The sequence below is a fragment of the Somniosus microcephalus genome, chromosome 10 (genome assembly GCF_052327205.1).
Source record: "Somniosus microcephalus isolate GS21.2 chromosome 10, FLI_Smic_1.0, whole genome shotgun sequence".
Taxonomy (NCBI): domain Eukaryota; kingdom Metazoa; phylum Chordata; class Chondrichthyes; order Squaliformes; family Somniosidae; genus Somniosus; species Somniosus microcephalus.
The window spans coordinates 87,572,646-87,583,271 of record NC_140996.1 but is presented as its reverse complement, the minus strand read 5'-3'; positions in this window follow the sequence as shown (position 1 = coordinate 87,583,271).

The window sequence follows — 10,626 nt, the reverse complement described above, 5'->3', positions numbered from 1 at the left end:
TCATTCTGGACACCCTTGGTGGTGAGTACTGAAGGGCGCCTCCCGACCCAGCTCGGCACTTAAAGCGCATCTTCATCATTCCGATGGCTTGCTCTGTTGATCATGTGACTCTCATTGTAGTGTTCTTGCATTTCATTGGTGGGATTGCTCACAGGTGTCATGAGCCAAGTTTGAAGTGGGTATCCCTTGTTTCCTTGGAACCAGCCCATAAATCTAGTTCCTGGAACAAAAAGGTCTGAGATGTTGGAATGCCATTGTATGAAAGCATCATGGCAGCTCCCAGGAAATCTGGCGCACACCTGCATGAACTGCTTCTTGTGGTTGCACACCAGCTGTGCATTGTGGAATAAAATCTCTTGCAGTGCCCATTATTTCTGGCTATGGGCGAGGCAGGGGAAGGTGGCATAAGTCAATGGCCCGGCAAACAACCCATCCATGACCTGCCCTATACTTTATGTGCAGCTCACTGAGACACCTTTGAGATGTCTCCAGTGGAGCACAGGAAGAAGCCAAAGGCAAAATAAATTGAGGGCGGTGGTGACTTTGACAGCAATGGGCAATGCGTGGCCACCAGGTCCAGAAGGGAACAGCTCTTCTTGAAGGAGGCTGCAAATGTCAGTGACCACCTGCCATGTCAATCGAAGCCTGCGGAAGCTGAGCCTCTGTTGGTAGACCTTCTCACGTGGGTAGTACCTCTGCGACCTCGGCTCCTCTGTTGGTCTCCTCTCTGCTGTTCTGCACCTCTCTCCTGTGCACCTGTCTCTTGTGCACCTCTCTCCTTGCGCCTGTCTCTTGTGCACCTCTCTCCTGTGCAACTCCCTCCTGTGCACCTCTCTTCTGTGCACCATTCTACTCTGCACCTCTCTCTTGTGCACCTCTTTCCTGTGTACCTCCCTCCTGTGCACCTTTCTCCTGTGCATCTCCATCCATGCACCTCTCTCATGTGCACCACTCTTCCTGTGCAACTCTCTCCTGTGCACTGATCTCTTATGCACCTCTCTCTTATACACCTCTCTCTTGTGTACCACTCTCCCGTGCACCGCTCTTCTATGCACGGCATCCTGTGTACCTCTCTCCTGCTGATCCCACCACAGCACGTCGTCACTCCCGTGGATGGTGAATGATTTCCTCTTCCGATGTAGTGTCGGAAACATCGAGAGTGCCTCCCATCCTGCTGGTGTCCATTTGAAAGCCCCTAGACTTCTCAAAAACATATCTGCTGACAAAAACCCCCTGCTAAATGTTTGGCAGAAGGAGCTGATAAAGCAATTGTAATCACTGAGCCTTTATTCAGATCGGGCAATCTTAAATGTAAAGATCCCCATGAAGTTAAACTCAAACTCGCCTCCTTTTCGCTGGCGAGTTTCCTGAACCGCAGGAAACCCATGCTGCAGGCATTAAATTCAAAAGAATGATTAAATCAATAGAAAATCCCCTCATTTTCATGTAATTATGATGTTAAATGTTAATCGCCGACCCACATGTGCTAATGATTGCACCGACTCCGGTGAGCAGGTTATAGCAAACATGCCTCATTTAAACTCGGAAGTGGGCGAGTTGGTGCCGGGTTGCGATCGCACTTAAATGTTCTTCTATTTTTACTTCTTGGGTGTTAAAATGATCCTCATTGTGTTTCCCTTTGAGCTTTGCACACCCTAGATTTGGTGTGTATGGAGGGGGGCTTCATGGAAGGACATCTGCAGCATTGACTAGGAAGGACATAGGATCCAGATAAGAGGGCTATAGGACCCAGGTAAGAGGGCTATAGGACCCAGGTAAGAGGGCTATAGGATCCAGGTAAGAGGGCTATAGGACCCAGGTAAGAGGGCTATAGGATCCAGGTAAGAGGGCTATAGGACCCAGGTAAGAAGCACATAAGAACCAAGTAAGAGTGAAATCCAGCCAGGAATGATAAGAATGATGGAGGATCCAATTAAGAGGGATGAAGGATCCCTGGTGGAAGGAATATAGGAGAGCTGTAGGATCCAGCTAGGAGGGCAGTATTTCTGTATCGATATATATTTATTCATGGTCCAATAGGAATGCTGAAATTATTTTGCAAACCCCAACCGTCATGAGTGTGGGATGATAAAGTTGTTTATCTCAAATGGGGCCTGTGGGACTGGAGTAAAAACATACGCATTCAGGTTTAGTTCCCTCCATGCATTTACTACTAATTTAAGGCTTTCTCTGATCTTATAGTGGAGGAGAGAGGGGCACCCGCTCGGTCCTGCATATATAGAGCTTGTTGAGTGTTAAGGTTGCACCCATCTAGGTGAGTAATGAGTATTCCATTCAATTTCTGATTTGAGCTTTGTCAAGGTAAGCCAGTTGTTACAGAGTGCCCAGCCTCGATCCTGCACATGTAGCTACACTGCTGATATGGCTAGTCCAGTTCAACTCCTGGTCAATGGTGACCCTCAAGATATTGATGATCTGGAACTTGGCAGTGGTGATGATGTTGAAGATCAGTGGGAGATGGATGGGCTTTCTTTTGTTTGAGAAACTCATAACCTGGCACTTATTTGGTGTAAATGTTATCTTCCTCTTGTTAGCCCAAGCCTTAATGTTATCCTAGTCCTGCTGTAGGCTGGTATGGGCCACTTCATTATTAAAGATGTTGTGAATTGAGATGAAATCATCAGTAAACAGCCCCACTCCTGACTTTGTGATGCAGGGATGGCCATTGATGCAGCAGCTGACAATGGTTACGATGTTTGGGGCTGTGAGGAGTGGCCTTTGACAACCACAACTTATGTCCTGTGTGTCAGGTTTCACCTCAGCCACTAAAGGGATTTCCTTTGACCCTCATTGGCTTCAGTTTTGATCGGGCTCCTTGCTGCCACATTCAGTCAAATTCCACCTTGGTGTTGAGTGCAGCTACTCTCATCTCATCTCTGGTGGTTTTCATGGGAACAGAGTTGACTTTATGGCATCACAATGTAAGCTATTGCATATGCCGAACAAATATTTGTTGGTTCAAAGTCTTTCCCTAATTATGAGGTTACATTTCTGATTTGGCACTCCTGATGCAGACTTTCGCACAACAGGAGCATATGTTGGAATCTAGAGACAGGGATCAGCATGCCCGATTCACAGCCCGCACCATTTTTCCATCCATTAAGCTCATGGGGTTTAAAGGTAATGAACTGAAAAATCATGTAAGCCACGAATCGGGCGTGCCAGCCTCCATGGTTGAATTCTCCATGTACGCTCCCTTCACACAAAGCTTTTGTGCTGGGAGGGCTGACATTTACCCCTGGCTATCAATAAAGAGTGACTCTGAAATTCCTTGCAGGTTCCCTTGGTCTCCCATTGTAATTCTAATGGAAAACCAGGTGAAACCCAGTAAAATTTCAGGGCCAGTATCTCAAATGTAATGGGAAATTATGACTTGTCTTACAAGCATGTAAGAACCATCACTGGAAAGTATAACAGATGGAAGTTATTTATGATTCACAAGAGTAAAAGGTTAGCTGGAACCCACTTCCACGCATGAGCTATTAGGAACTATTTTATTATATAGAAATGCCTAAAATAAACACAAATTCCAATATCAATGAACACATTTTTCTTAAATTGCACCTATTCTTGCCTCTTGGGGCAAAACTATGCTGTGTGCTATTAATATATGAACATGTTAAAATGCTCATAAAAAATTACTTTGTCTGTTATTTTAATGGAAATGTCAATCCATTTTATTTCAGTTTAAAGCCTTTGAATGTGAATTTTCTATTTCCTAAACCTGAAGGCAGAATCCCTAGTCTCCAATGGCACCTACTGCTCTCACGCAGCTGGTCATTTTTCTTGTGTGCGTCTAGGTGGTGGGAGTTTGTAGGCTAGTCAGCTTGAGGGGCATCATAGCAAGAGTAATCCTGTCCTTATTCAACAACTGTACACACACACTTTCAAGCAAGAGTCACTGCATAGCGATCAGGAACAGAATCCTTGGGGGAATTTTAACTCCCCCACAACAGGCGGGAGAGGATAGGGGGAGGGTAGTCAGGGTTTTGGGGAGTTGAGTAACCTGCTCTGGAGAGACAATTAATAAGCCTGCTTCCTCGGGTTTTGCCAGCCATTTAAATTTAATGATTTGCAGGCCGGGTTTTCCAGGGCTCGAGAAACGCAACAGTTAATGGGAGGCGGGAACTGTCAGATCCAGCAGGTAAGTGCTTTTCCAGCATTTCTTGTGGGTCGGGAGGAACCGGAGTGTCTCCCCTCCCAGTCCCTCAAGCAAACCTGCCGCGATTGCACCTCCATATGTTCCGATCTCTCCTCCCCGCGATCTCTCCCGCCATCCACCGACCCCCGATCTTCTTGCTTGCTGGGGACCGTGCCCAGCGGTCCCTGGCTGCTGCCTTATAACGCAGGTTTTCCCACTCAGCAGCCAGTCGTCCTCTCAGTCTGGCCGACTGCGCGGTGGGACACAGAGTAAAAAAATTCTAATGAGGTCCTGCCTATGAATTCAGCAGGTCCTCCGCCTTCCTGGTATTTCTGGGTTACCCGGCTGCTGACACGCACCCGCGTTCCCTCCCCACCTCCCTGTAAATATCGGGGCCCATGTTTCCAAGAGCATGTATGCGGACATCAGGTGAGGACAGAATTGAGACCGGCTATGAAGCTTTCTCAATGATGGAATAGCCTCAACTGACTTGCTCACGTGTGAAAAGTGACAACTTGGATGAGGAACTATACCCCACTATGACCCAGGAGAGGAGGGTGGTAAACTGAGAAAATTAAAAGGGAATTGTGAAACACATTGCTGCATTACTGATTATTAATTAAATACATGCAATAGTGGATTCCTGTGAGCAGCAAAATTATCTTTCATGCCCATCATATCAATTTAAACAAAGGTTCCGAGGCTTAACTAACAGCCGACGGTAATTGAACTGTGTACTTTTGACAGTTACTGATTTTGTTAGAAAATCCTTTCATTCATTTGTGAAAAATCTTCACATGCTCACTTGTCAGATGTGAGTAGTGGGTCACTAGTCAAAAATTGATTTACGTTTGCTTATGTCTAAAAAAAAAATGAATGCATCTTCCTGCTTAGCCAACAAAGTCTTATGAAATTTTTTCAAAGGAATTTTTTTTTTAATGCAATAAATGTGATCACTTAATGTCTGGTTGAGTGACTATGAAATGATTGTGCTCTACATTTAGTCCTTTTCAGCTACTCTATAATTGTGGCACTGTAAAAAACACTGGTAACTTGAGCAAATACATTTTTGGCACGTGTAAGCGTTGATTTTACCTTTCAGCATTGGTAGAAAATGGGCAGTAGCGATTCGGCTGTCATTTTATACAATCAGACCGATTTTCCATTCCATTGAAGTCATTGAAATTAACCGCCAAAAGTTAAAATCAGCCCTGTGACCTTATTCTTTTGATTATGTCTCCATAACGGCACACAGGTTGATACTCATCTGCAGCAATTAAATATTGTGGGAGTCCTGGTGTAGTTCAAGAGTCAAAAGTTTTAGTTCAGATCCAAAATCACATCAACATTCTCCTGAGATGAAGTACATTCTACCTGTATTAGCCTTGTGTTCAAATCCTTCCATGATCTTGCCCCTGCCTATCTCTGTACCCTCCTCCAGCCCTACAACCCCTGAGCACTCTGTGTCCCTCCAACTCTGGCTTCACGCATCCCTCACTTTCTTTGTCCCATCATCGGTGGCCGTACCTTCAGCCGTCTAGGCTGTAAGCTCTGGAATCCCCTCCTTAAACTTTTCGACCTTTCCACCTCTCCCTCCTTGTTTAAGACCCTCCTTAAAACCTACCTCTTTGACCAAGCTTTTAGTCACTCTTCCTAATATCTTCTTCTTGACCTTGGTGTCAATTTTAGTCTGATTATGCTCCTGTGAAGTGCCTTAGGATATTTCCTATATTAAAGGCACTATATAAATGCAAGTTGTTGTACTGTAGTATGAACCCAAGAATTTGATGTTTTCCTCTCTTTTAAAAAAAGGTTTGTTTGTTTTTAGTTTTTTATGGTAGAAAATTTTAATGGTGGTTGCACATGATTTTTCATCACTCGAAGGGCAGGTACCGGTTAGATACAGAGTGGAGCTCCCCCTAGACTGTTCCGTCAAACACTCCCAGGGCAGGGATTAGGATCTTTACCCAGTAAACTATCAGAGAATCAGCACAGACCAGGAATCGGTGGATTTACCAAGTAAACCCCGCTTCAGTTATATGGAGAGACTGGAGAAGCTGGGGTTGTTCTCCTTGGAGCAGATTTGATAGAGGTGTTCAAAATCATGAAAGGTTTTGACAGGATAAATAAGGAGAAACTGTTTCCAGTTGCAAAAGGGTTGGTAACCAGAGAACACTGATTTAAGGTGATTGGTAAAAAAACCAGAGGCGACATGAGGAAACATTTCTTTACACAGCGATTTGTTGTGATCTGCAGTGCCCTGCCTCAAAAGGCGGTGGATGCAGATTCAATAGTAACGTTTAAATGGGAATTGGATAAATGCTTGAAGGGGAAACAAATGACAGGGCTATGGGGAAAGAGCAGGGGGGTGTGGCATTAATTGGATAGCCCTACCAAAGAGCCGGTAGGGCTGAATGGCCTCCTTCTGTGCTGAACGAATCTATGATTCATGTGTCTGATTTTGTGAAACATTAATTTGCTGATGAAATGATGGAAAACAGTCCAATCACAGCACAGTTGTAATAATGTTCCTTTCAAATTTTCCATGTCCTTAAATTCTCTTTTGGGAAAAACTACTGTTAGTCAGGCTGGTTACTCAAATAGATTTTTCTTCACTTTCTGGTTGGTAAAATATCTGTTTAATTCTGTTTTCCTAATGTTAGCACAGACAGATGATTGTAGTGTGGGAGCCTAATGGCTATAATACTAGACTGGCAACCTTGAGGTCATCAGTTGAAATCCCTACCGTAGTAAGTTGTGAAGTTGAATTTGTGGACTGACACTATAAAATGACCATGAAAGCTGCTGGCTTATTGTAAAAACCAAACTGGTTCACTAATGCCCTTGAGGGAAGGGAACCTGCTATCCCTACCTAGTCCTACATGTGACTCTAGTTCCACAGTTTCGGATAAAAACAGGTATTCATTGTTCCTGTTTTCCGGGTGGTAAAAATGGGGTTAAAAGGTATCAATATTATCGGGCTGTATCCCGTGCCCCAGGGATGCCTGAAATACGTCAGACTCCATATTGGGTTGGGTGATTTTTCAAGCATTCCTGGTGGCTTCCTAAAACAGATGTTAGGCTCCTTGCATATATTAATGAAGGTCCTAATTTTTTGTCCCCCTCTGTCAAATGGGGCTGTCTTGTGTGGAGTAGGTCCGGGGCCTGCTCTGCTCAGATTTTTCTGTCATGGAAGTGGCCTAGCAAGGGGCCACCCCCAAAAAGATAAGTCAATGTTTTTTACAGTTTGATGTATGGTGGAGCAGGAGTGCCAGTCTGCAATTGCCCCCCCCCCTCCAGATGGCCCTTTGGGTGGTTTGCGCCACCCGTTAATGCCATGAAATGTCGTAAAAAAGGCGGTGGCCACTCTTCTGCCAGCTGATGGTTGCTCCTGCGACAGGTGCCATTTTACAAGGGCTGGTAGTGCTGCCGGTAAATGCGATCGCCAGAGGATTTAAATCAATGACATCGTGACGTCAGTAACTGCACAGCGCTCATTGTCACCACTCAACTCACCAGCATGTCTAAACAACGACAGGGAGAGCAGGTGTCCAACAGGAAGGAGGCTCCAGCAATTATATTTAAAGGGATCATCAGCAATCGCTAAACTAAATAAGTGGGGGGGAGGGTCCCGGTGGAGAGACATCTAGAATGCTAAAGAGAAAAGACAAGGAAGCAGTGCAGGAAGGTGATTGGGGTAAGGATAACCAGATTATGTCAGGAAGGGACAGAGCATACAAACAAAGGAGTGCACTAACAAATAGGGTCTGGGAAAGAAAAAATGCTAATAAGACAAATAGAGCCATAGTATAAAAAAATGTTAAGATGTCTAAAAATGTTAAAAAGACAAATCTAAAGGCACTGTATCTGAATGCACGAAGCATTCGTAATAAGGTAGACAAATTAACAGCACAAATAGATGTAAATGGATATGATATAATTGTGATTACGGAGACACGGCTACAGGGTGACCAAGGCTGAGAGCTGAATATCCAAGGATATTCGATATTATGCATAGTGCCAGTTTCTGAGCTGGTGTCTGCGAGTGAGAGATGCAGTGACGCAGTGTCTTCTTCCTCCTCTTCTCCCCCCTCGCTTTCTGCGGTGCCCTCGGGTTAAGCTGCTCAGGTGCTTGTTGATTATCTGAAAGCAGAAAGGCACAAGAGTTGGGTTATGGCAAGGGGCGACGTGGAAGCCAGAAATGCATGCATACAGCATGAGTAGCTTGAAAGTGAGAAAAGACTATGGGCTGAGGGGGAAGTGGGATGTGTGAAGAAGGAAAAATGAACATACCATTGTTGTCCCCAAGGGTTTCAACCTCGCCAGTTGCCACGGCATTGACAACAAGGAGGAAGAGGAGGGAGGGAGGAGGCAGGCAGAAAATCCCCATTCCGGACGGGCGGCCTGTGAACGCCTCATCAGACTCCGATTCCAGTGAATAAAACCCCAGATCCCCATTGCTCACTGTGGTGTATGTGCCTTTAAGAGCCCCCTGTGTACTGTAATGCCGGTAATGGCCACTCGGGCTATATAAGCCTGTATATTGTCTTGTATCTGTTAGTTCACCTCCAGACTTTGTTCAGTAAACACCTATGAAACCTACTCCTGCCTTCCGTGTCTCTTAACACACGGATACAACAGTGGCAACGAATTGGAAACGGACTTACCTGCAATTCGGCAGCACCTCAAGGACATCGATTCCTCAGACATCCAAAGTCGAAGAAAAGCAAGAAAAAAAAAGCTGTGGTTTCACCAGCTAGCCGAGCTGGTGGCAGGTACTGCAATAATCCTTCCTGGGTGGTGGGCTGGGGCTCCATTGGCTGGCTCTGCAGCGAGGCCAAGCAGCGAAGGCGGAGGCAAGCAGAAACAGATGGGGGGGAGCACTCGGGAGACGGCCGGCGCTGCAAAGCAGGTTGGCGTTAGGACCTAGCAGAGGGGGGGGAAAGTCCCAGAGAGTCCGGCGGGAACGAGTCTCCACCTGTAAATAAAAAAAAAAAATTTTAAACGCGGAAAACAGTGTTGTCAGCAGCAGCAGTGGCGGGAAAGCGTGGGAAGCGCCATATCTTTTCTGCAGGAAAGAAAGAAAAGCGCGGGAAGCACCATTTTTTTCCAGGATGCCTAAGGCTGGCAATATTGATGCTTTTGATAACGATATAGAGGATTGGACCACATATGTGGAAAGAGTGGAGAAATATTGCACAGCGAATGAAATAAAAGATGATAAAAAGGCATCGGTACTTCCAAGTCTAATGGGCGCAAGGACATACGGGCTGTTACGAAACTTAATCACTCCAGCCAAACCGATGGACAAGAATTTTAAGGAGATTGTTGATACCCTACACTGCCAATTCGGGACAGGACTGGCAGATTCTCTACGAGACAAATTTGTCTGCGGTCTCCTAAGTGAAGGAACACAAATGAAGCTACTTTCTGAGAAAGATTTGACACTGGACAAGGCTTTCAGTGTGGCTGTATCATACGAAGCAGCAGCAACAGGAGCTGCAAAGATTCAGCAAAAGCCACAGGACTTCGGCACCCATGAAATGACACGGGGTTTCGAGAGATGTTATCGCTGCGGCAGATCCACCCATGACCAGAGGGATTGCTGGTTCAAGGACAAAGCATGCAGGCAATGCGGAAAGATGGGACACATTACACGTGTATGCCGATCTGGAAACAAAAAATCCACTGACAGAAAAAAAATCAATAAAGAAAAGTACAGAAAGGTACAAATGATGACGAACAGTAGCTCCGAAGACCAGAAGAGCGATAGCGACTCCGGAAACAAGAGACTAAGCTCTCTCAAATTACATAATGTAATTGCCAAAGAAGATTACCAGACCATTTGGGTTACCCTCACAATAGCGGGGTCCCCAGTTAAAATGGAGCTAGATACAGGATCAGCTATGACCGTCATAAGTAGACGGGATTACGAGCGGCTATTTCCGCATATACCTTTGAAAGACACATCCATTATCTTGAAAACATATACGGGGCAGAAAGTATACCCCAAAGGGAAAATAAAGGTGCCTATTGTATACAACAGCAAGGAAATACAGAAGTTGTATTTATACGTTCTGCAAGATGGTGGTCCACCGCTGTTGGGACGTGAATGGATCAGGAAGATACGTTTGGACTGGCACTCCATTCAGGCACTAACGGTGACCAGTAAGAAAAAAAATGATGATGACATCATACCTGAACGATTAAAAGACATCTTGGCCAACGCCAAAGAAGTGTTCCAACAGGAACTAGGAACCTTGAAAGGCGTCACCGCCTCAATAAAGGTGGAAGATGCGGCAATTCCCAAGTTTTTTAAGGTAAGGCCGGTGCCATACGCTATTCGTCCAGCAGTCGAGGCAGAGCTGGAGAATTTGGAAAAGACAGGCGTGTTATCCAAGATAGATTGGAGCAAGTGGGCAACACCCATCGTCCCGGTCATGAAGAAAACGTTAAATAATGAT